General features: G+C 43.2%; 1 protein-coding gene across 2 annotated transcripts in view; it reads left to right on the forward strand.

The window, feature by feature from the left end:
- The first annotated feature begins 2,825 nt into the window (after positions 1 to 2,825).
- Positions 2,826 to 24,949, forward strand: part of LIFR (LIF receptor subunit alpha) — a 74,983-nt gene continuing 52,859 nt past the window's right edge. The window contains exon 1 of one of the 2 annotated variants that reach the window (XM_070586965.1): positions 2,826 to 2,972. The gene's annotated coding sequence lies outside the window, so the exon portion shown is untranslated. Of the gene's footprint in view, positions 2,973 to 3,670; positions 3,804 to 24,949 lie in introns of those variants that run through there. The other variant, XM_070586964.1, reaches the window with a different exon arrangement.

Genomic DNA, 24,949 nt, shown 5'->3' on the forward strand with positions numbered 1-24,949 from the left:
TCAACAATAGGAATTTCAAAGCTATTCACCAGGAAAAATATTTTAGCTCTGCCTGCCACCAAAAAATGGCCAAAACCATTGTTGAACATCCCTCCTAAAGGACCCTTCTGACAAATTCCTCTCAGAGCTTGGGCCAGGAAAGACTTTCTCCTAAATAAACTGTATGATTCCTTCCACTTGACAATGAGAGTTATGAAAATCTTCATTTCCCCTATTTCACTTGGCCCTGAGGAAGCTTGGAGCTAAGTTTTGTGCTAAGATGCTATTGTTTGTCTCAGCCAGTTTTTTTCGTCTTTTTCCTTTTTTTTAATATCTGTTTTTCATTGTAAAACACCTTAAGTCTCTTTGGAAGAAGGCACAGTATAAATAAATAAAATACAAACAAATGGCAATCCTGTTGGGGCCATGCTAGGATATAATAATTCACCAAAATAGTTATATAACCCCCCAGAAATCTTTTTCTCTGGAAGGGAATATTGTAAACAGAATCCTGGGCAGATGCTGTCTTTCATGGTGTTTATTGCATTTTTCATGCCTCTCAAATAGCATTCCAAACCACTTTGGGTAAAGAACATAACATCTAGAGAAAATTAGCTGATTACACTCATACGTCTTCTTGTAACAGGCATCTAATTAAAGTTTTGAATCTTGCCCAAAACTGCGCTCTAAAATAAACCAATTTAAATCTACATTTATCAGTCAGGCTTAAAATGAAGAACAACTTCACTCATTTCAACTATTCACTGGTTAATCACTATGCTTAATTTGCAGATTTTTATTTGGCTCCAAAAGTTCTTCCAGGAAAAAAGCCATATCTTGTCCTCCTGATTGATAAACACTGTGCATGTTAGATCACACATCCTGAGAAACCTGCTTCAGGGCCAAAAGGTGAGTAATTTAAAAACCAAATCGCATCATCTCACCTTTGCTGCTTTTGGGAGTGATTGATCCTTTCAAAGAACAAAGCCTTGCATTTCCAGAATTTTCATTACAGGTGTGATTATGATTTTTGTTTCACTTAAAGATTATTTTATATTTAAGCATTTCAAATGAAATCTTGCTGACAAGAAAGAAATGAACAAAACAGAAAAGCAGGGAGAAGAGCCAATAGCTGGAAAAGAAGGGCACAAATCTTGCACAAAATAATTAACGAAGCTAATTCTGCTTATCCAGCAAGTAAAGTTCAAAATTTTGCTGCTTCATTCCCATTCAATTTCAGCTAATTATAGAACCTACTCTTTTACTTCTAATTACGTGATCTTTTCTATTTCATTTATGTTTGACAAACATTCAGTGAGAACTGCCATGTGTCCAGTTCTTCATGTTATACAATATAATTTGATACTTATGTATCAAACAAAACAAATTCTTGTTCTGATACTTACTTTGCAACGTCTCATGAAATGGCCAAAAAAGTAAATATTACATAAAATAGTATTTACAACATAGACTGGTCTATGACAATGGAAGTAAAAATGGTCTCAATCCATGACAGTAGAAATTGAGCTGAAATTCCTTTAAGAATCCATAGTGGTTCATTCACATTTTATGCAATAGATAAGAAAAATTTATTCCTATCAGCACAGATAGCAGAACCATATCAAGTGTTGCAAACTGAGCAATGGCCTGGTCATAATCAGAATATTGCTAATGTTTGTTTAAAGCCCTCATTTTGTTACAAAAATAAACAATCCATTATTTCTCATGAAAAGTGTGTATACCACCACTCTTCAAACTTGACCTTGGTATTGTGTGGGCACAATGATGCTCCTTAGAAGCTGTGGCAAGTTTCTGTTTCCTGACCTGTGAAATGGGTATACATCAGAGGCAGGTTTTCTGTGAAGCTAATTAAAATGTAAGCTTCAGAGAAAGCATCTTCTCCAGGCCCCCACCCAAGGCCCCGCCAGGAGCCCTAGCAATACATTCACAGGGTCATGTTTTTGTACAATTCGCAAAAATAAAATATTTTTAACCACAATCACCTGAGATTGAGGTCTCTTTCCACTTGGATTTTCCCTCTGTCACTTTCCCTCCTGTTGGGTAGTTTTGTTTTGTTTTTCTTTAAGAGGACCACCCAAACTGCGTTAAGTATCAGGACTTGCAAAACCTGCATCAACCCCCAGGCATAACAGTATCTATTTTACAGGTGTGTTGTGAAGATTAAATGAGGTAACGAACAGTGCGAAGCACATGTTTTCCAAACAAGGTCTTAGAGATAATAGGAAGCATTTACTTTTGTTGTTCAAATTACATACGAGGCTGGAGTTGCTCATTAGGACACTAGTAGGGACCATGCCTTACTGTGAAACATATTTTCAGTCTAAGGAGCCCACTTTGCAATCAATATACTTGCTGGTGTTTGGTGCCCATTTTAGTTAGATTATCAACGGGGAAATGTTATTTCAGAAAATAAGCTTCATTTTGCCAATTTAGAAATTGCTTTGGAATTTCATCCAAAGGCCTCTAAAAACACGTTGGCCTTGGTGCTGGTGCATCAAATAAATCACAAATGAAACAAACAAGCTGGCTTCCTATTGAAGGTGTGTCTGCAGTGCCCTGTGACTCTGCGTGCCAGGGACTTTATCTGGCACATTTCTGAACTTTGCAAAATTAATTGTGCTGAAGAGAACATCATCAAACGCGTCCGGCATAGAGCGTAAACATCTTCAAACCATGATTCTGCGCCATCAAAAGCTCTCCAGCTAATTTCATTTGGTGCATTACTCTGGGAGAAAATCGAGGCCAAGTGAAACTGCGGAAATGGGAACAATGCACGGAGGAAAAATCTCACACCATTAAGGGATCCGTTTCTACTCCGCACAAATAAGCCCACCACGCCTTGGAGGCAAGACTGGATGGCTCCAGGATATTCTCAGAATGCCCTCGCGGGCCCTCTCAGGCTGAGAGAGGTCTGCACCAGGGAGGAGAAAGGTGGTCTGAGCGGCAGGGCCCCAACCTTGGGGGCATTTTAGGTAACTCATAAAATCTAAACAGTCGCGCCTCCCCCTTTACCCCCCCAACACACACAACTCGCACACGCTGGTTTTCGTGTATATTTCCGTGTATATTACAGAGGAGAATAAAACAGCGCTCCACTTTTTCCTTTCCTCCGTGCAATGTTTGCGATGCGCGCCGACAGCATTTTGAGAGCCGCTCTGCTTCCCGCAAGGGCGCCCCGCGCTGGGCAGGCCTTCGGTGAGGATCTGCACCGGCTGGGCCGCTTCACTCTCCCCGGCTCTTCCATGACCTTCCGAGATTGGCCTCGGGCCGGGACTCTCTGCGGAAGCACCACCCTCGGGCTTGGGCCCCGCGCGCGGCCGCGCACCTCCGACTCCCAGGAGCGGCCCCGCGGGCGAGCGGCGGGAGCGCGCGGCCCGGCCCTGGGGTGGCGGCGGGGGCGCGCGGGGCGCGGGCGGTGGGGCGGGGCCTGCGGGGGGCGGGGCCGGGCCGGGGCAGCAGCGCCCCCAGCCGAGCGGCGTGCAGGGGCCGCCCCCGCGCGCCGCAGTCCCGGCCAGAGCGTCTCGGCCGTGGCCGTGGCCCTTACCGTTGCCTGCGGGCGGCTCTGGCGGCGGCGGCGGCTGCCCGGGCTCGCGGAGGTCAGCGGGCCGCCCCTCGCCTGTGGCCGCGTAGAGCAGCCCCGCACGGGGACAAGGAGGCGAGACGGCGCGGCGGAGGCGGCGGCTTGTGCCCGGTCCCCCTCCTCCTCGCCTCCAGCCCCGGGGCGACTGCGGACTCCGGGCAGCCCCCGGGCGGCGGCCGAGCGGACGGCGGGGGATGGCGAGATAGCGGCGCGGGAGCGGCCCGTGAGTGACGGGGGCGGTGGGCGCGGCGCGGGGCGCGGGAAGTGGGAGCCGCGGAGCCTGGAGCCGGGTCCCGTGGGCGCGTCGCCGCGAGCGCTGGCCGCCCGGGCGGGGTGGGGGGCAACTCGGGCCGGCTGTGGTCCCAGGGTCGGGCAGCCTCCGAGATGAGTGACCTGGGGGAGGGGGCAGGGGGAAGCGCTCCAGGTCGCGCTGTTCTCCGCGCGCCCTTGAGCCATCCTTGGGTCACCCTCGGGTCCCGGAGGGCACCGACTCCCCGGCCGCGAACTTCTGCCCCACGAAGGGCGGTAAGTTCTGAGCCAGAGGCCACCTGGGGGGGGGATGGGAAGAAGCTTTAATTTTTATTTTCCTTTGGAGATGGTAATTAACAAGTGATTTCGTGCCCGGTGCCTCAACTCTTCATTAACGTAATTCTTCGTGCCTTCTCGATTTAAAGGGTATTTTATTTACCTGTGTTTTTATGTGTTTATATCCGAAGGTGCTAAACTGATTAAATCCAAAGTTACAGTGTTGGCTGTCAAAGTTAGGCTTCGTGAACGATGCCACTTCTGATGTATTGTCTTAAAGGATAGAGCTGGAATGGTGCGTTGTGACCCACAGAAAACACTGCACATCCAGGGTTGTGAATTTCCTTCAAGGCTTGAACAGTGCGATTCTGGTCCCCATCTTCAGCTACCAAAAATATATGAAATCTTTTATTTGCCGTTGGGTATCTTTGCGTTCCTTTTTGTATGGGTGTGTTTAATGCAGTCAAATATTGACATAACGTGTGTGCTGTTATTGAATGGGGTTTGTATGGAAATGAATTTTTTACATTTCTTTTTATGTGTTCCTTTGAGATCCAGTTTTCAGCAGAAAGGTTTCAGTTTAAAGTTTGCCTTCTGATTTGTGTGTTTTCAGTTTCAGGTTTGTTTTTAGTTAAAAAAACTTTTTGCTTGGAGTAAAATTGATGTGTCTTGGTAGTATCGTTTGGTCTGGGTTCCAAAAACGATTCCTAAATTAAATTTAAAGCAAATTCCCCTCCCCCACAAATGAAAACTCATTTGTTTAGTGCGAGTAAGGCTTGTCCCTCACCTTAAACGATGATTTTCCCCAGATCTGAAATCATATTTCACTAATATTAGAGGGTTCCTTGTCTAAGTCTGGCAGAGGAAAGGAGAGCTAAGTATAATGTGTGTTTTTAAAAACACGAGACTGTCTTCCTACTTGTTTCTTAGGTTGACTTGCTGTTTTATAGCCAGGTGTCAACTGTGTTGATCTGGAGGCTTCATTAGCTCGATGAGGTATGTTTTCAAGGTGAACCCAGCAGCTATTTCCCTTCCAAGAATTGCATTGAGGCTTATTTGCTTTGTAATAGGTGAGATCACAGCGCGCCTCTCTAATTAGTGGAGACTTCCATTCTCTTCTGGGAAATAAGGATCAGGAATGGTGCTGTCGAAGGGAACCAACTTGTGATTTTTGCAGGCTTTTGCTTCTTGATGGTCATCCTTGAATAATACGTTGGTGATAATAAGTGATTCTAATGGTAAAGTTTATTGTATTAATTTGTGGGACAGGCAGTCTGTGCACACTGGAGAAGATTTCATAGATATAAAAAGCTATAGAGTGGAGAGAGACCTCTCTCCCCCCTGCCCCACAGCACCCTGTTCTCCCCAGGAACCAGGGTGACTAGCTCCCTGTGTATCTCTTTCCAGATATAGCCTGTGCTAATCTAAACATTTTCTATGTGTTCTTTTTGTTTGTCTTTCCACAAACGAGGACACATTGTATACTCTGCTCTGCACCAGCTCCCTGCCTTGGCCACAGAGGACTAAATCTTGACAGTGTCTGTATCAGTCCCTGAGAGAGCTGTCTTACTCTCCAACAGCTGCTGAGTACTCCATTAAGGGTGAACCGTAATTTATTTAACCTCTTCTTTATTGAGATATGTGTAGGTTGCTTCCAATATTTTTCTGTCAAATTATTGGAAAACATTAATTTTTGAGGTTTTTAAGTGGATTTCAATTATTCCCGAAGGCCCAAAGACAGTAGTAACTTACTTCTTTGCATCATGTTCCAGGAAATAAATGCCTCTTCTCTCTGATGTACATCCTTTGCTTTTATATAATTTCAAAGCGATCCATAAGGATATTTGATGTCTTTGTGGTGAAGCATGAGCCATGATGGCCAGGAACTAAAAGTCATATTCCTTGATCAACACCTTTGCTCTTTGTTTCAACAAAAGAAATAAAGGAACAGATATAAATTTTTCAGAGTAATCTGTAAGAAAAATTCTTAAGAGTGTAACTATTTTTGAACATGGAGAAAAAGCTCTTATCTTTGATTAAATTGAAGATGAAAGTTTTGTTTCATAAAACTTGTATGCCATTAAGCACTAAAATCCTTGCGTTCTGTAGATTATCACCAGCATCTCATATTTTAATGTTGCTATAATATGGTTACAAATTGTACAGTTTGGGAGAAGGTTGTTAATAACTCTTAAGGGGGAATATGCTTTTAGAGAATATTTGGCCCTTTTAAATTAAAAATTGAGTTCTCTTAGCTTTTGCACAGAATAAACTGTAGACGTAATGCTGATGCTAGAAATTGAGCCTAATACATTATAAAATTTGAGTTTTAGCTAATGTTGAGCTTTAGATTTCCGTTATGCTTATTTTTGAGAGTGTTTTTAAGACTAGTGTAAGCTATAATGATCTTTTTTCTTTTTAACTGATCAAACAAATCTTTCAGCATTTAAAGTGTTCTCCTTATTGTTTGGTACTTGTCATTGTGATACAAAACTGCTAATATTGCTTATATTTGCTCTTCTTAAATAAGTATTTGTTAAGCATCTTATATTCCAGGTGGCTTTCTACAGACTGAGAATATAGCAGTGCCCGGGACAGACAGACCCCATTATGAGTTCACATCTTAGTGGGGAAGATGGACAAAAAGCAGTGAAGCAATAAAGGAGATAATATCAGATAGCGATAAGTACTGGGAAAGTCTAAGGTAGGGTTGCTACAGTAAAGAGGGCCAGCATAGGGGCTGCTGTTTGAGGGGCCCTAGAAGCCTTTCTGAGGTGGAGAGTTTGGTGGAGAGTCTGAGCAGAGAGTTGAATGGTGTGAAGAAGCCTGTGTTTTGGGAGATCTGGAGGAAGAATGTCTCAAGCAGAAGGAACAGCAAGTGCAAAGGCCCTGAAGTTGGACTGAGCCTCCCAGGCCAGAGGAACAGACGGCTGCCTGTGCGGCTGGAGTGTATGATAAGGGGAAAGGGGAAGCTGGGCTGCAGGAGAGAGCAGGTGCCGAGTTGGTACCCCGTGTGTTTGCATATGTCAAGGAATGTTGACAGAAGTGAAAAGAGTTCTTTGATGGTGGAGTTCCCTGCCTGCTGGAAGCTCCAGGCGGCCAGGCGTGGATCAGCTGTTCCTCATTGCTTCCCCAGCACTGGGAACAGCCTCGGGTCAGAATGGCTGGGACTGTTTGTTGAATTAATGAATAATCAGAGAGTTTAACAAATAAGCTTACCTGGTTTTGGTCAAAATACCTGGATTCGGGAGTCTTTTGTCTGAGCTTCCCATCTCGGCTCTGGCCCTTGACATTCCCAAGTCAGTTATGCACATCCTCTCAAATTATTGCCTTCAATCAGTTGCATTTGATTGCTATCCCATGAAATTAATGTAGGAAGGCTTAAAAACATGCCTAATTTTCTGGGACATTATGTTGATTTCTGAGTAATTTAGTCAGAAGTTTCATCTTTGATTTCAGTGGATTAGCCATTTACTTAAGAGTAAAATTTTTGAAGATGCCCTTTTTTGTACACTGAATGTTTTAGTTCCTTTTGGCAGATGACAGGGAAATGAGCAAATAAAATATATGTACTTTCTGCAGGTACTTCTGGCCTCACAGGAAGAATGTGTGCATGTTCTATTTTAGGGAATATCACGAACTGGTATTTCCTCTTCCCAGCTTCTAATCTGTTTGTCGTTCTAAATATATGTTCCTTTATATTAATTGAAAACTTGCGAAATGAGTTTTGTGCCAAGCAATTGTTACAGATGTCTCATAAGCTGTTGTCTTTCTCTTGACTGTGACTTTTGGGCTCCTGTTCAACATCAGGAGTTTCGTGATCTTGCATAATGAGGGTTTTTAATTTTTTAATGTCCTATTCTAACTGGTTGATACCAGAACCCCGTAAGTTGTTTCCATGTAAGATAATTTTATCTTCTAACTTTCTCTCATAAGCTCCGTGCAAACACTATGTAATGGATGGATTCTGTGACTCCTAAATCCTGAGTAAAGTCGCCTTTGTCCTTTGTCCCTGTCATTGCAGTGAAAGCTCTTCAGGCAAATAGCAGAAGCACATAAGCGTCTGTTTACATGTAACTGGTTGTGGTAAATTTAGAGACTTAGATGCTTCAGTTAAAGTACTTTTACTACTTCCTTTACATTTCCTTTGTGAACTGTAGAGATGCGGGAAGCCGTATTTGTCTTACACTGCCTGAAATTACAGCACAGACCTTTTTACCAGTTGTGGCTGCTGATGTTGCCACTGTGAGCAAAGGCTCATAGATGCTGTTTTATGATTTTATGTTGGAAGTTGAGAAAAAACTTCTGGTGGGTGCATTTTTCATGTACTTCTGCAGAGAGGTGAGAAAATCTTGACTCTTGCTCATTCTTCTGGTTTGTAGGGCAGAAAGACTTGGAATCGTCATACGTGCCTAGAGTTGGAAATGTTGTATTATTAAGTGGCAGTATCTTAAACGACCACAAAGAGGCGGTATTACTTCCTGAAAGTGTTGGCATGGCTCTTACCCAGAGGGGGGCTTGAGATATTGAAGCCCCCTGCTGTTCCTTCCTCTAACTGCTATAAGGAGCAGGCTTCTCCAAGGAGACCCTGGATCTGAGAACAGTTGAAATGGTGACAGCAGGAACATCTGGTGGAAAATAGTGCTTCCCATTTCTAATATAAGAGATGCTAGTGGGGCAGGGAGTTGTAGACATTCTGTAGACAGAATTGTGTGTGTCTGTTGAGTTAGGGGTGGGGGTAAGCTGGAGAGAAGTGAGAATACACCAGCAGGACTTCAGGGCTGCAGCCCCTGAGGGTGCCAGCCTGGCACCTTAAAGCTAGGGGACAGCCATTCCTATCCACAGGCCTGGAGACCCACCTCCTATACCAGTGAGGTGCTGTTTCATGTTTCATGCCTTAGTATTTATAGTGCAGTCTGAAAGAAAAGGAGGCAAGAACATTTCAGAAACCTCTTCAAAGAAACAAAGTTGGGAACATGAATCTTCATCTCCCTGGAGCCTGATCCTATGTTCATTCCTTGAAGATAATGGGATCACCAAAATTTTACAGTAGATGTAAAATTATTTTTTTTGCAGTGTCTGGTTCTGATTTCATGGAAGAACTATATAGAGCTTAACGTGCAAAGCTCTTATGAGTAATAGGAACTTAAACATTCAAATAAAACCAAAGAAAGTGTAGAATTTGAGAGGAGAAGAGACCTCAGATCATCTAGTCAACTTCTTAAGTTTACTGATAAAGAAACCAAGCCCCAGAGGTGTTATAATTTGCCGAGGAATCCAATTGTTCCAGACTGGCATCGTAGCCGGGATTTTCTGGTTCTTCCCTGCAGGGTTCTGAGCTCCCTCTGGAACAGCAGCTCCTCGAAGGCAGGAACTCTGTGCGGCTCACCACTGTGTTCTCAACACAGAACAGTGCCCAGCCCACAGTAGGCCTTCAGATATCTTGAATAAATGAACATCTACAAGGACTTTGAGAACTTTGGATTGCCACATTAGCTATAAGATACTATTTATAAAATTTGAAAGAATATACAGTTTCCTCGGTTTCTTGTTAAAAATAGAGCATGTTGCTATTAAAGTCCAAACTGTTAAGCCTCATATTTGCCCGATGGGCAAGTGATGATGTGGTGTTCTACTTCCCAGCTTGACACCTTTCTGAGCCCAGCTTCCCTAGATTTTCTAGTAGTCAGGCTGTTAAGTTCAGTCTGCTGGGATCTGATGTCATTCAAGTTTTATATTTTGTCTTTGAAAACTTGTATACTTTAAAATCTCGCTTTTGTTGTCTGAATTGTTTGCTATTTTTCTAGATACATTTTGTCAATCGTTTCACTGTTTTTAAACCTTAGAGCCATATAGGGATTTGATTAAAAACAAATCCAGCCAACCAGGGGGTTTTGGGAATTGTCACTTTCCAATGCTGCTGGTGGGTATTTCAATTGTCATAACTTTCCAGGAGGGCAATTTTGTGTTACTCATCGAAAACCTCAAAAATGTGCCATGTCCCTTAGTCAGGCGTTTCCACCACCAGGAATTTAAACTAAGGGAAAGAAGGAAAGCGTGTGTACAGAGACCAGCCTATAGCCATGGTTCTCTCCTCCACAGTGCCTGTGGACACCGTATTCCTGTCAGGAGCTTTCTGCCCCCACACTGCTCTGAAACTTGGTGGGAGGTCCACTTAATGGGGTGTCTTGAAATCTGGGAGGTCCACTTAATGGGGTGTCTTGAAATCGAGAGGGGGATGCTGTCTGAAGTTTGGGGAAAAACTCAGCTCCAGATTCTGGTGACCTCCACAAAAAAGCACGTGTAAAACAAAACAACCTCTAATTTGCAAAAACAATTTTTGTCGCTTTGTTTATGATGGGTATCAACTAGAAACAACTTAAATGCTCAATAATAGGGAGATTGATTACATAAATCGTGGTATATACATGTAATGGAAAACTGTTTCTTCATTAACAGCGAGGGGGGAGAGTATTTGTTGATGTGGAAGGATACTCAGAATTTGTAGAGTGAAAAAGCAGATTGCACAAGAATATGTGTAAGTTGATAGAAGTTTTTTTGTATGTTTGTTTTTGGAGGGTGAATGTGAGAGTGCATGTGTGTACCTTCAGTTTTCTACCTGTTATGTGGGAAAATGCAGGAAGATTATACAGCAAATGTTAGGTGAGCTTTATCTTTGTGTGTTGAAATTACAGGTGACCATGCTTCTGTTTATTTTCCTGATTTCCAACATGTAAGGGAATGGGGAGAGATCCCGTTTCTCATTTACTGGTTGTGTCAACTTGGGCAAGTTCGGTGTCTGTTCCCTTGTGTGTGAAACAGGAATAACACTGCCCAGCTCTCAGTGCCTGCAGGTGGTATTTGATGAGTGTTACCTTGACCTCACCAATCTGATGTGATGGTTAAGGCTGATATTATATTCCTATTAATATAGGATTTCTAAGCAGAATAATTTTGTTTAATAAACTAATCAAACTGTTGTGAAAAGCATTTCAGGACATTCTGACAAAGTATTTCATTGCTCCTGGTCCCTGGGAAATATTTTGTTCAGTTTTTATTTACTTTAAAACTAAAATGCTCTCTGTTGCCAAGAAATTTTATTTTCTATTGAAGGCATTTTTTCCTTCTATTGTTGTCTCCAGCAGCCGTGTATGATAAGTTCTTGAAGGTCAGGCTCCATTCTTCTTTCTTTTTATAGAGTTAGAATGAAATGTGATTCATTCATTCAGTAACGAGTAAAGGCCTTTTTTTGCCAGGCAGTGGGGAGGCAAGGCAGTACCCAGGGCCAGACATGCCCCCATCACTTGGATGACATGGTAAGTGACCAGTACAGTTCAAGGCCAGGCGGTGGTGGCGCACACACTCAATATGCGGTGTTACCACGTTGACAGTCAAGTAGGCCTCATTTCCTCTCCTGCAATTCTAAAAGAAACTTTGTTGTGATGTTACTTTTCAGTGAACACAAACATTGCCTCCTGTTTATTCTACAAACTACACAGGGAGCAGACTAGGTTATTTCACCTTGACATTCCCTGATGATTTACTGATGACTCATATTGTCCATGTATGAGAATATCCTAGGCTAATAGCCTTAAAGTTGTGACTATATATCTTCTGTGAAGGATATGCCTTCTTGAGATGATCTTTTATAAAATTATTGAGATGGATTCCTACAAATAAATTTAGGATGAGTGGAATTCCTGGGGATCTCAGTTGAGAAACTTCAGCATGTGGTCTTACTGAGGACAAGGGCAATATCACATGCAGTTTAAAGTAATGTTTCTATTTCACAGTATATAAAATTACATTAAGTTTGTAATTTGTTCCTTAGGTAGGGACAGTTTTTTTTTTTGAAGTTAGCAACAGTTGTAAATATTTGGATATAAATTAGACCCTCAGCAGTCATGAACAGTGTTTTGAAACTTTCATAATATTGACCTTGCGTTTTATTTCCCTCATAAAGCCTAATAAAAGAAGGTGGTTTCACAAATCGTTTCTTCTTGTTCTTGTATCGGACACATGGAAGGTTAAGTCTTGTCGCAGGTCGGAGCCACCAGCAAAGTCAACATTTTATTCTTTATTCATCTCACCTTTGTTTTGTCTACACCCCTGCTTTCCTGGCCTACTTGAGTTCCCCCTCTGCTGGAATCAGCAGTTAGCTTTCTTTTTCGATTGGGGGCTGGTCGCTTCACAAAGAAACACTCTCTCTTAGTGAGCAGTACTGAGTATGTGTTGGCAAATAGAGAGGCCCCAGGCTGTGTTGACATGCAGACCTGAGGCTGTTGGCTAGATGGCGAATTTAGCCAACTCGCCCTTTCTCCAATGCCAGCTTCAGTAAAATTACAGATGACTCTGTTGTGGAACTTCTCGGCTCACTTACAAATAGTCAGAACTGTGATTGCCATCCTCATGTATTCCATGGGCTCTGTTGCTGCAATCAAAACCTCGGATGTGTACAGGGACAAGTGGAGGTCATGTGCATTGCCCAGTGCGTCTGATCTGCCTTTTGTCTTTATGCTTTCGACAGAAACAATAAAGAAGTATTTCACTTCCTTCTTATTCTACTACAACATAGACAGTAACGATAATCTTGATGGCAAGTGGCAGCTGAAATTTGTCTCAGTTTTGGGGGCCAATAAGGAAAGACGTTGGGGAAGGTTGGATCTGGAGCGATGTGAGCTGAGTTTTGAAGGACAAGTTGGTGTTTGTTAAATGGACAAGGAAGAGTGGAGGGGGAAGGACCTTCCGAGTCAAGATACAGTGTATGCAGTGACTCGGAGGATGACAGAGCCTGGCACATTTGGTGGGACCCCAGCCCAGGGGCAGTGTGGGGCAGGGGGCAGAAGTGGGACTGGGCAGTTAGGTGTCATGAAACAGTAGAGTGCCTCGGGCCGTGCTAATGTTGGCATCTTTTCCAGAAGGCCAGGGAGAACCATGGAAAATTTCAGGCATGTGAGCCCGACATTTCAGAGGGTGACTCCAGGTTGTGCCGGGGAGGGCTTGGGAATCCAGGGCAGTGAGGAGCACGGCCGGGCTTCTGGCGAGGGGGAGAGGCCCCAGCCAGACCCGGCCCAGCAGTTCGTCTGCGTTTTCCTGCTCATGTTGAGGCAGTGACACATGCAGTGGTAATGACTGCAAGCTCCTCTCAGGCTCAGGCCACCATCCCCTTTTCTTAAAGCTTCTGGTTAAACATAAGTAGTAAAAAAGCATTCAGTGTGTTTAAAGCTCTCAGACACAGCTCTTACACTTTTACCCTTCAGTTGATAAAAGTTCAGGGGTCCCTGAGTTGGGGTGGCATGATAAAATAGGGAGTGGGTGAAGTCCTGCACGACAAAGTAGCCACTCGAGCTAAAGACAGTGGTCGCAGGGTGCAAACATTCAGCTACAAGATGAGTAAGTTCTGGGGACTAGTGTACACATGGTGACTAGTTCATAACACCGTACTGTGTACTTGAAAGTGGCTCCGAGAGTAGATCTTAAGCGTTTTCACCACAGACGAAAAAGAAGGTGAGGTGGTAGATATATTAGTTAGCTTGATTGTGAAAATCATTTCACAGTGTATATGTATATCAAGTCATCATGTTCACTTTTTTTTTTTTGGTGATGAAGATTCGCACTGAGCTAACATCTGTAATAGTCTTCCTCTATTTTGTATATGGGACACCTCCACAGCATGGCTTATGAATGGAGTAGGTCTGCACCCTGGATCTGAACCCGCGAACCCCGGGCCGCTGAAGTGGAGCACACAGAACTTTAACCACTCAGCCTTGGCGCTGGCTGCTGTTCACTTTGAATATATGCACTTTTATTTGTCAGTTATACCTCAGTAAAGCTGGGGGAAAAAATACAGAGTTGGTTGCACCTATGGACAGATGAGATGAGAATACTTAGAGTAAGATTTATAATGAAGGAAGAATTCATAATAATTTGGGCAGAAATAAAGACAATAACAGCTTATGTTTCATATTAATAATACCTTAATGTTGTATTATCTACTTAGTAATGTTTCAGACTAAAAATGAATCCTCCAATTTTAATGCCACTGGAGGACAGGATTTTAGATGTTGTTTGTGTTGAAATGAGGAGACAGAGTGTTGTCCCTCTGCTTTTTATTTTGGCAGTTGCATTATATTATTGGCCCGTTTCACTAATCAGGCTTCTGGTTTTCTTCCCCACATGTTGCTAAATCGTATCTCCTCCAACCTGTATTTGATCACTTTCTGCATATTATTGTTATCATTGTTGTTTCATTTTCGACTCTGAAATTATCAATGCTAAATTTATTTTATTGGATTAGTTTATTGGATTAATTTATTAGAATCCTCATTATTACATCCAATATATTTGCTATTTGGCCCATTTTTTTCACCCACAGATTTGATGAATGTGATTCCTGTGTCTTCAGTGAATTCATTACTGAAAATGTCAAGAAAGACAGACCTCTGTCACATCTGTCCATAATCTCTGTCGCAATTGGCATTATCCATTAATTAGCTCCTTTGAGTAGGATTGATCACTTGGCGAAAGAACCCCCTTCGTTCTTTTTTATACAAGCTGTGTCTTTCATCTTGCTCATAAACGTCTTTCAGGCGTTAGAAAAGGTCTTGTTCAAACCCAGATACCTTGTGTCTGTTTCCGATACTTGTTTTCCCCTTTCCTTAACTTTGTCAAGTTAGGGGGTAAGGTACATTGGACTAGGGTCCCTTCCTAATATGTTCCATCATCCTATTCAGGATCAATCTCATGCTTACACGTCTCTATAGTCTGTAGAATCTGCGTTATTGACAGAGCGTCCCTTTCTGAAATAGTTTTCCCAATGCCAGTTATTTTAGGTTCTGTCGTACTTTTCGTTCTTCTTTCTGCTCGTACGTAGAAGACTCAAGTAAACGTTAGGTAAAGTATTGTGCTTCCGCATACTTAGAAGACATTGTAGACCGTGGCTGGAAGCTGAAGATTGTATTTTAGTTCTTTGTTTTTTGAGAACCGTTTGTATTCTAAAATGATGCTTCGGATTTTGAGATCTGGGATTAAATGATACCATAAAGGAAAAAAAAAAGAGACCATTTGAATTCTTTTGGAGAGGAGAGCTTTCAGATTGTGACCCCGAAGAATGTTAAGAAAACATTCAGGCACATTTTGGTCAATATCTGTGCAGTGAAATATAAGTCTTCAAACAGTTTACATTTTAAGATTGTTTCAACAGCAAGATGAGAATTTTTTAATGCCAATACATTCTGAAACAGGTTGTTAACTGGCGCCCTAAGAATTGTATTTGGCCTGCAGATGTGTTTTGTTTGGCCCACATAGTGTTTTTTTTAAAAATTGGAATTAATTGCCAGCATTTAAAAATAAGAAGATTCCGCATTTTAAAAAAACCAAACCCCTGCATTTCTGGCCCTTTTTGAAAACCTGGAAGGTCTGTGACTACGCTGGACCCATGTTCCTGCGTGGTGGTGATATAGGAGTAAGGAGCCAGCTGGAGGCTGCCCACCGCGGCCCCCGCTCCTTGTTGCATTTCCTGTGGCCAGCTTTGCTCACTTCATCTGGCTGGCCCTCAGGGTCCTTTTTAGCTTGCACCTGCTGAGTTAAGAGCTAACCGATTAAAAGTGTACTTAGAGCTGGAAGGAAGGAAAACAATAAGGTGGTAGCTGTTCGCTGTTTAGTTTCCTGAACGTAGACTGTCTGGCCTTTGTCGTGATGTGACGTCCCCAGGAACGGCATTGAACGGGGCAGGGTCGGGGGAGCAGCATTTCTGCTCACACGCTAGATCTCCTAGTTCATGGAGGGGGCAAGAAGGGTGTCCTAAGAATAAAAGAACTGTAAATTTCGTATGGCATTTACTTTACAGTAGGGGACGGAGACCCAGGTCTTTGTTGTGTGATTTTAGAGATGTTAGGGGATTTGTCCGAGGTCACATACCTCCACCTGGTCAGTGGTGGCATAGGGACTGGAGCCCAGGACTCCTGCCTCAGGTTCAGTGAGTTTCCGCTCCACGTTCTTCAGTTTAGTGTAATGGTCTAGAGATGAGATTTGTGGTCAGAGTGGATTCAAATCCAAGTTCTGCCCCCAGCTGGCTGTGTGACCTCAGGCAAGTGTTGAAAACCTCTCTGTGCCTCATTTTCCTTGTTATAAAAAGGGGAGAGTAATGATACTGACCTCAAAGGGTTGTTACAATATTGCCTATAAAGAACTTAAAAAACAGTGCCTGCCTGTAATAAACAGTGCATAAACACTGCATGATATCTGAAAAATAATGTTTATGAATTCTATATTATCACAGTAGACTTAGCTAAAACTCGAGTTTCAACTATACAAAACTATTACATTATTAATATTTTTTTCCCCTCTTAGAATTTAGAAAGGGCTTTAAGGATTGTTTTACTCCGTGTATTTAAAAAAAAAAAAACGCCTCCAGCAATATTAGCCAATATTATCTTTTTATTCATAAATTTTTCTGTAGCTAACAGGTGCTTTCAAAGGCATACCGTTCAACTTCCTCTTCCGAATGTAAAGAAACAATCGGTGCCATAAAATTATTCTAAGTCCTGCCAACGATGGCTTTTGGGAGGATGTGTTCAATTTACTGAATAAATCTTGAATATATGGTGCACATAAAGCCCTCTTAGATACAAGAGTGTTACGAAGATAAATCTCTCCTCTTAGGGAGCCTATAATTAATGGAAAAAGAGGGGAGGAAGGGAAAGAGTAATCTCCATAATACCTGGTATGATGTGATAAATACCCAAAGTGGAAATTAAACCGAGTGCAGTGGGAACATTAAGAGAGCAGCAGTATCTGGACGCGATGGTCTGCGAGAGCCATAAAGCAGAGATGCCCCAGTGACAGGGAGAAGAGGGTGAGGCACAGGTCGTGGAGTGGAAGACCTGAGTCCACCTGAGTGTGGACCTACAGCCCGCGCAGTTGGTGGGACAGCCTCCTGACGTTTGGCCTGGAGCTTGAAGGAATGAGGAGGGTCAGAGATGGGGATGCTCTTCAAAGCCAGGGAGTCACTGTGGAAGATGGATTGTGTGAGGCCCTTGCGGGGGGCCATGAGATGAATTAAGTCGTGATTTAGATGACCTTGACAGAGAGTGATGCAGAGCACTGGAAACGGAAATGGGGTAGAGGATAGGGGAAGGAGTCCAGGCATGTTTTGGAGGTAAAACTGGAAAGTAGGTGGAAGAGGTGAGGAAGGAGTCAAGGGTGACTCCTGCTTGGGTGACCCAGGAGAGACGGGGGTACAAGGAGCAGGTTTGGAAGGGAAAGGGAGTTTAGTTACATACATGTGGCGTTTTTGAGGAACCTGTGAAATATCTAAGGGGATACGTAGCATCAAAATATTTTGTCATTCTTGAAGGACCTCGTTTGAGTGAATTTGTGTAGATAAGCAAGAAATTGTCTGGTAGATGGTTAATCTGTAACTGGCAGTAGGCCAATCCTGGAAATACAGATTTGGAAGTCATTGTTATGAGCCGTGGTTAAAGCCTGGAGAATAGATAATGCTGTTCAATGAGGGAATGTGGGACGAAACTGCAGTGGGCTGAGGGAGTCCCACCAAGGAAATTGAGAAGAAGTGGAATCTTAATGGCATCTCAAATCAATGGGGGAAGGAATGGATTATTTAATTAATGGTGTTGGGATAAGTGGTAACCTTTGAGAGGGGAGGGAGAAGCTGGGTCCCTGACTCATATTGTACACCAAAACTGATTTCGTATGGATCAAAACTTAAAATGTTAAAAGCCTTAAGCATACTTGAAGACAGTAAAGATGACAGTTTATATAATCTAGAAATCCATGGTCATATGGACCAAATTGAGAAATCTGACTTAACGAACGTTAAACAAAAACCTCACTGGAAAGCAGGAAAGCAAACTGGGAAATACGTTTGCACTTTATGTAACAGAGCTAAGATGCGTCTCATGATTATTCCTTTCTTATCAAGCAGTGAGGAAAAGCTCAATGCCTGATTAGGAAAACAGGCAAAAGGTAGAATAAGGACTTTATAAATGAGGCCCTGCAAACTACCAATAAACATATGAAAAAGTGTTTTGGCTATATAGTCAAGGAAATGCTGTTTATGGCCTAACACTTGGAAGAGATTAAAATTAAGAAAAGAACAGATAATCCTTGATCTTGGTGACAGTGAGGGGAAGCAGGTTCTGGGAAATGGAGCTGTTCCCGATTCTTTTTGCAGGTCAGCTTTTATCTTGCTTTCTTTCATATTAAAGAGATTTGGATATTTTTGAACACGAAGAATGTTCTTCAGGTTGTTTCTTGACTATAATAATAGAATGTTTCCCCTTGTAATAGAAGGAAGAATGAGTTCATTTGTTCGATGGACGTTTATTAACATTTATTGAAGGCTGTTGCATGCCGGTCACTCTTACAGCCCAGCTGAGGTGAGAGATTGGTGTACGGATATCACTCTTCACTGTGGTAGAGCTTCCAGTGGATTCTGAAGGACAGGAAGCATTGGAGTGTGGAGAACATCGCAAGGGGCTTCCAGAGAGGCAGTGGTTTGAGGGGCGGCCTGGACCCAGTGGGGGTGTGTGGAGCGGTGGGGAGCTGCAGGTACCTGTCAGTCCTGTTGTGGAGTGGACTGGCACGGTGGGTGGCCACTTGAAGGACTTTTTCTACCAGGCTGGACAGGAGCTTGATGTTGGAGCAGTGGGAGCCTTCGAAGGATCTAAACACCAGACTGATGTACTCAAATTTGTTTTGACGTGCTGAAGTTGATAACAAACAGACTCTTGAATGAACGGGGAAGTCCTCAGTGGAATGAAGATTACCAGAACCGATAGAGAGGAATGTAAGAATCCTGAAAAACGGAAAGTCTGGGTGATGCTGTATAAAAAATTCCCAGGAACTGCAGAAAAATTAAAAATTGACCAGAATGTTCTATCTGAATCACAGACCAAGAAATAATTGCATTTCTTTTGGGGAAACAATATCCTGCAGTATCCACAAAGATATAGTCTTAAAACGTAGCAAAAGTTAAATTTCAGTCTTATTCTCTTTCATGCAGAATGCAGATTAAAGTATGCTCGTGGAATTCCTAAGCAGTTGAGCTGTCCTCTAATTTAATTCCCAAATGTTCTTCGTTCATAGTGTCCTTAGTGTTTCATTAATGTTTTTACAGTGCTCCCAGGTCAAAAGAAGTACCTAACAGTTCTTTTTATGAAGTAGTTATGTCTAGACAACTTAATAAGTATTTATGACCTGACACTTTAGTAGCAGTTTGAAAAACTAATGCATATCAACTTAAAGGAAAAATTATATTTTGATTTTTACCAAGCCTTGTGTGTGCCTGTTGGGTACTGCATAGCTTCTTAAACCTTGGAAACTGGTTGAACATTGCCACCCTCATGTCCGTTTCTGCATTGATTTTTGGGTGGTACTTGCGTTTGATCACAGCATCCAGCAACCCCTCCCCCCCACTTCACAAAGCCATGACGTCATTGAAAGGCATGTGGTGTGAGCTAGTGTTGAAACTGGACTACCTTGAGCTAAAGATTCTAACAGTCTTCGACAGATGTCGCTTGTTTCCTTTGAAAACTTAAAACATATTGTGACACCCCAGTTTATTTGCTTTTGTGCCTTGGGGCACCTCAGTCCATGATTTGGGAACCGCAGCTGTGACTTCTGTTCCCAGTGTTGGCAGCACTTGGTTAGCGTGAAGCCTAACCATCACAGCATACTGCGTGGATCTATATCGTTTGTGTCTTGGTATTCATTCGTCCAGCCACCAGCTCAGAGTTCTGGCCTGGGCTTGGACTCTGGGGGCCTACCGGGAACTGAGAGACAGCATTTCTTCTCAGGGAGCTAGCAGTCTGTTGGAGGAATTACAAGATTGGGAAGCGGTGCAAGTGAGCAGGAGTCAGCAAAGTTTCTACAAGGGGCCGTGTAGTAAATATTTTAGGCCCTGCTGGCCATGCAGTCTCTGTGGAAGCTACTCAGTCCTGATCCTGTAATGTGAAGGCAGCCATGGGCAATACAGAAAGATTGGGCATGGCTGTGTTCTAGTCAAACGTTATTTACGAAGGCAGAAGTGGATTGAATTTGGCCCATAGGTCGTAGTTTGTGCAACCCCTGTAATAGAGACGTAATTAAAATGTCGTGGAAGCAGAAGAAGGAGCCACTAACCTGGGGCATCCCGGAAGGATCACAGAGGTGGCAATGAGCTCTTCCTGCCTCCTACCAGGAGTGTCCCGGTGAATTGAGGAGGGTGACAGAAAGGAGTACAGGGGGAGTTCTGGGCAGAAGGAGAAACATGTGCAAATATAAGGAGTCAAGAAGGGGCCTGGCAGCTTGCAAAACAGTCTCAGTTGGAGGGGAGGGCCCAGGTCTTCTTTCCTGGGTTAAAACTCCCGTGTCATGGAGCATTTTTCTCATTTTTCAGATGAATCACATCCTCTAGGAGCCTCCAGAGAATGTGTGCATGGAAGGTGTGTCTTCCGAGTTCTGGCATATCTTTGTGAAATGTATTTTATCCTCTCACTCAATTAGTGGTTTGGCTGGATATAGAATTCAAGTGTGAAAATACTTTTCACTCAGATTTTGGAAGGGGTTCTCTTTAGCTCTCAGTGCTAAGAAGTCTGATGTCCTCCTCTCCCTGCACCCACTGAATGTTTACTGACCGCACACCCCGTGTCTCCTGTATACCCATAGCCCGCTCTGGAGGTAGCGCGGTCCCCATCCCTGTGTGACAGTGGAGGGTTTGTCAGGCTCACATGCAAGTCAGGTCACAGAGTCCTGGCTCAGTGACTCTCCCGTGCTGCTCTCATTCCTGAGCCCTTGTGTGACCCACCCCCACACGCCCCCAGAAGTTTTTAAGATCTTCTTTTATACAGTGTTCTCGATGCACCTTGGTATAACTCTTTTTACATTCATGGCACTCATGGCGTTCGGTACTTGGCTGCTGAGAGCTAGATTTTTGCAGTTGAGTATATATATCAAAAATTCTGTGCGGATCTTTGTTGTTGCAGTTGTCTCTTCATCGTCTTCCTGAAACACCGCTTCCTTCAAGCTTCCCTCTTCCTTGAAACCTTTACTGTCTCCCACATGGTTGAGTCTCAGCCTGCCTTCCCAAACCACCTAGCTTTGCGTTTTTCATACTCATGGCTCTCCTTTTACTTAAATCCCTCACACTTCACTTTAATAATACACTTTAATAAACCTAACTGTGACGTTTATGTTCCTGAAAAGTGTCCTTCAAAGGGAGTGCTGGAGGACCTTAAGATCTTGTGTGTGAGGGGCGATGGATGTGGAGAAGGGAATTAGGAAGATAGTAGTTGGTCAGAGTTTTTAAGCCATCTTTTGTGTGTTCACTAGTAGAAAAACAGTAAAAAGAGGGACGCTAAGGAGAATATGAATCAGTGGTCTGGGTACTGTTTCCTTTCCATGCCATTTCCTTTGCGTGGGGTCGATGTCCCAGCATCCCGTCTCCCGTAGATTCGGTGACCCACTTGTCATTTATTTTGCCTTGTAGTTAAGCACCTTTTCTCCCTCCAGTGTTCAGTTCCTTTTGTGAATTAATGACAAGGGAGTTAGCTCATCGTGACGACACAAAGATAGATTCTTGAAAGAAAAGATGCTTTGGGTCGTCTTCATTCACCTCTCCCTGACTCAGCAGGGGTTTCTCAAGCCCTTTCTTCGGCACACGGCTGGGTGGCTCTAAAGCCACCGGGGTAGAGTCCTGCTGGCAGAATTCGCTCTCTGTCACCTTCCCTCTCCTCTCTACCCACCTGTCACCCCTTTCACCCCCCAAAAAGAAAAAACAACCATCAGCAGACTGAACAAAATATATCAGGACCACAGCGTCTGGTCCTCCTCTGCCTTTACGTTTCCTTTTCTCTTCCCAACTCTTTTTTTCTAATTATCCTCAGCAGAAGGGTCCAAAACTGTGTGTGGACTGGAACCGGAATTCTCTGAGCAGGGGAGAAAGCAAACCAGGGCGCGTGTGTGGATGCCCCATTTTCACGAGAGGGGACACGTGGTTGACAGGCAGGAGCTCTCCACGCGGGCCTGTGCTTTGTTAACGTCCTAGGACTGAGGTCAGGGTACACATAAAGAAGCAAAAACCAGATTTTTTTTCTTTCTTTCAGCAATCCCATAAATTGATCCTGCTTGACCAGTTTTCTTAAACCGAGGGATTTATTGACATTTTTTAATCCTTTAACATAATTATATGGCAAAGGATACAAACTGGTGGCCCTCAGGCAGGACATGGTCTGAAGGCCTTTAGAAAAATATGAATTAGTTGCTTACATTTGCAAATTTGAGTATTTCATATTAAAAAAACAGATTTCTACCTTGGCATGAAAAATCAGAAAATCTCACAAAATGAGGCCTGTGGCTGCCACCTTTAGACAAGGTGGTCAGCTCTGCTTGGCACCTGCCCGTGCAGAGTTCCAGCTAACTGTTCTGCCCCGCTAGGCGTTCGTATTTGCATTCTGCTGCTGTGTCAAGAGACAGCAATCCTAATTGTGAAAATCAGCTCCTGAAATTCTCTAAAATATGTTCACCTCTAAGGAATAAGGCATTGGTTGGAAAAAAGTAAATTCGGTCAATGTTTCTATCAGAAGGGAGCAGAGACAAGTTTTACGCGTGCTTTTTTCCTTGAAAGCACGTTGGAAGGCTCCGTTCATGTATTGCTCTGGCCTCCAGTGAGTCTATTTGAAAGTTTTGCTTGATAGAGAAGTCAGATCTATTACAAGCATGATATTATACGGCCTGCATGACTTTCTCAAAATTTTATAGGTAAATGTTACGACGGAAGAAAGCTGTCTTTATCATCCTGCCTGTTTTCAGTTACGCAGGTGTTGGTGACACTGCTGTTGGTGCTCCTGTTCCTGAGCACCGCCACCCTGACACACGCTGACCTCTCAAGGGCGTCCTTGATGGGTGGCTCTTGCTGGCGCTGACCTTGTGCTGGTGTGTCTGCTTGCTTGTTGCCTGCCAACAGGAACGCAGTACTACAGCTTAGCTTTGGGAAGTTTCTCAGGAGACCCCGAGGAAAGCTGGCTTCGGCTGCAGTACTTAAGGCTGAAGCTGAGAGAGATTAAGTGATTGCGCTTGCTCACACCATTAATTAGTAACGGAGCCAGGATGAGAGTCTGGGTCCTCAGCATCTGGTCCAGAGCTCATCCCCAGCTGCCTCTGTTTGTTCCTGTCTTGCCACTTCATGGGGCGCACTTCTCTTTTCTAGAACAAATGTCAGCTTGTAGTGAGGGACTGTCTCCTTTCAAGGTAATGTTTAGCCAGTTAGTAAATAAGGTTTCTGATTATTTTAGTTGTGGTTTGGTCAGTTTCACCTCCTTTATTCAGTTATTCCTGTACACACTATGTAATTCTGTAACTTTTAGCAACTGGCATTTTAGACATTCCATGAATACATTTTCATTGTAATAAGTAGCTTGGTGACACTGGCATTGACTAGGAAGTTATTCATCCAGAAAATAATTGAACACTTTTGAAATGTGTGCTCGTGCCTCGTGTATGTCTTGGCTAAAACTATTTAAGCTATTTGGGATTCATTTTCTGATTTTTTTTTGGCAGTACTCAGCAATAGCCAAGAGATATTGCCGTTTGCTTTCGCAAAGAAGAATAGTTTTTTTTTTTTTAAATTGGCATCTGAGCTAACAACTGTGCCAATCTTTTTTTTTCCCCCTGCTTTTTCTCCCCACATCCTCCCCAGTTCATAGTTGTATATTCTAGTTGTGGGTCCTTCTAGTTGTGGCACGTGGGACACCACCTCAGCATGGCCTGATGAGCGGTGCCTTGTCCTCGCCCAGGATCCGAACCAGTGAAACCCTGGGCCACCGAAGCGGAGCGCGCGAACTTATCCACTCGGCCATGGGGAGGCCCGTAGAAGAATAGTTTTTGAATTATCTTTTTGGGTTCCAGTTATTTAGATGTTGGATCTCCTTTCCTTTATCAAGTCCCTGTTTCTCGTGTCTCTGCTCACATTTTCTATTTTTGTCTGTTGTATTTTTCTGAAAGCTTGTGCACCGTTTTATCATTTAAAAAAATTTTAATATCAGCCAATATATGTAACTTATAAGAGCTATTTCTATGTCTTTGTTGTTGTTGTTGTTGCACCCTCTTCTTGTTTTTATGGCTGTGCCATGTTTGCTCTGCGAATACTATTTAGAGATGGTTTTCTGTTTATTTTTTAGTTTTCCTCTTTCCAACATCATTCCTACTCTGAGAGTTATTTTTATTTTCTTTTTGGTGATCCTGTTTGTCCTGAAATTCTCTTTAATGTTTTAGGCTTGGCTTACATGTTTTGTGATCCTTGGTTATCTGTTCCAATATAAAAAAAGAGGCAGTATTAGGTCTGACAAAGAGTTTTCAATACGTTGGGAAGACTTGTTGGCTGGCCGGCTTCATTCAGCAAGAATGCCTGGAACCTCATTACTATGAGGAGTCCCCCAGGGTCAGGTGTGGAGGGCTTTCCTCTTTGGTACCCATCTCTTGATTAGCTTCCCTGGTCTCCCTGACGATTCTTTACGATCTGCGGGGAGAATGCCTCTGTTTGGAGTGGGGGGTCTAGCACATCACAGTTGACTTCCATAAACAGACCTTCGAATCCTTTAGTTTGAGCTCCGTAAATCACTGTCTCCTCTTCACGCACCCAGAGAGGATTTAAATGGCGCCACCACCCATCCATTGTTGTTTTTCCACCAAATCTAGTAGCCACCTTTGCTTCCTCTCTTCTCCCTGTGTCTCACACAATACACAGAATACATGTACAGCTCCTACTATGTGCTTACCATTATTCTAAGCACTTTACATGTATTTACTCGTTTAATCTTCACAATAAACTTATGAAGAAAATACGGT

The sequence above is a fragment of the Equus przewalskii genome, chromosome 20 (assembly GCF_037783145.1).
Source record: "Equus przewalskii isolate Varuska chromosome 20, EquPr2, whole genome shotgun sequence".
Lineage (NCBI taxonomy): Eukaryota > Metazoa > Chordata > Mammalia > Perissodactyla > Equidae > Equus > Equus przewalskii.